Source organism: Nematolebias whitei, chromosome 10 (genome assembly GCF_014905685.2).
Source record: "Nematolebias whitei isolate Nwh7 chromosome 10, NemWhi1, whole genome shotgun sequence".
Lineage (NCBI taxonomy): Eukaryota > Metazoa > Chordata > Actinopteri > Cyprinodontiformes > Rivulidae > Nematolebias > Nematolebias whitei.
The window spans coordinates 43,206,050-43,207,698 of record NC_056507.1 but is presented as its reverse complement, the minus strand read 5'-3'; positions in this window follow the sequence as shown (position 1 = coordinate 43,207,698).

The following is a 1,649-nucleotide window of genomic DNA, read 5'->3' as shown; positions in this document are numbered from 1 at the left end:
AAAAAAAGAAACTGTCCAGATGACCTGACTGAAAGATGTTGGATTTTATACCTGGATTATTGAGCATGGACTTTCTTGTTTTCAACAATTTTGGCACGACTGTCAACAAGGAAGAGGGCCGGCAAAGGAAGACGGGGCATGCCAAAGAGACCATCTTAGCACCAAGATAACTGGTTTGTTCCACTTTGGAGTAAGCTGTTGGGGGAAGAATCAATTATGTTTTGTGTGTTTCCTTGACTGATGAAGCCTTCCGGATCGAATGCGAAACCTTTCAGCACACACACAAAAAAAATGAAAGTGTCCAGATGACCTGACTGAAAAATGTTGGATTGTATACCTGGATTATTGAGCATGGACTTTGTTGTTTTCAACCAGTTTGATACGGCTGTTAACAAGGAAGAGGGCCGGTAATGTAGGAGGGGGCGTGCCAAAGTGACCATCTTAGCACCAACATAACTGGTTTGTTCCACATTGGAGAAAGCTGTTGGGGGAAGAATCAGTTTTGTGTTGTGTGTTTCCTTGACAAATGAAGCTTTCCAGATCGAACGTGAAACGTTTCAGCACACACACACAAAAAAGAAACTGTCCAGATGGCCTGATTGAAAAATGTTGGATAGTATACCTGGTTTATTGAACATGGATTTTGTTGTTTTCAACCAGTTTGACATGTCTGTCAACAAGGAAGAGGGCCAGCAATGTAGGAGGGGGTGTGCCAAAGAGACCATCTTAGCACCAACATAACTGGTTTGTTCAACTTTGGAGTAAGCTGGTGGGGGAAGAATCAGTTTTGTGTTGTGTGTTTCAATGACTGATGAGGCATTCTGGATCGAAGGCGAAGCGCTTCAGCAATAAAAAAAAAAAAGAAACTGTCCTGATGACCTGACTGAAAATTTTTAGATTGTATACTTGGATTATTGAGCATAGACTTTGTTGTTTTCAACCAGGTTGACACGACTGTCAACAAGCAAGAGGGCCAGCAATGGAGGAGGGGGTGTGGCAAAGAGACCATCTTAGCACCAACATAACTGGTTTGTTCCACTTTAGAGTAAGCTGTTGGTGAAATAATCAGTTTTTGTGTTGTTTGGTTCTTTGACTGATGATGACTTCCGGATAGAACGTAAAACGTTTAAGCATGCAAAAAACAAAAATTGTCCAGATGACCTGACTGAAAAATGTTAGATAGTTTACTTGAATTATTGACCATGGACTTTGTTGTTTTCAACCAGGTTGACATGACTGTCAACTAGGAAGAAGGCCGGCAATGGAAGGGGGGGGGGGGGGGGGGCAAGCCAAAGGGAACATCTTAACACAAACATATTTGGTTTGTTCCACTCTGGAGTAAGCTGTTGGGGACAAATCAGTTTTGTGTTGTAAGTTTCCTTGACTGATGAAGATTTCTGGATAGAACGTAAAACGTTTAAGGACGCAAAAAAAACCAAACTGTCCAGATGGCCTGACTGAAAATGTTAGATTGCATACTTGGATTATTGAGCATGGACTTTGTTGTTTTCAACCAGGTTGACATGACTGTCAACAAAGAAGAGGGCCGGCAATGGGGGGGGGGGGGGGGGGGTGGGCATGCCAAAGAGACCATCTTAGCACCAACACAACTGATTTGTTTCACTTTGGAGTAAGCTGTTGGGGACAAA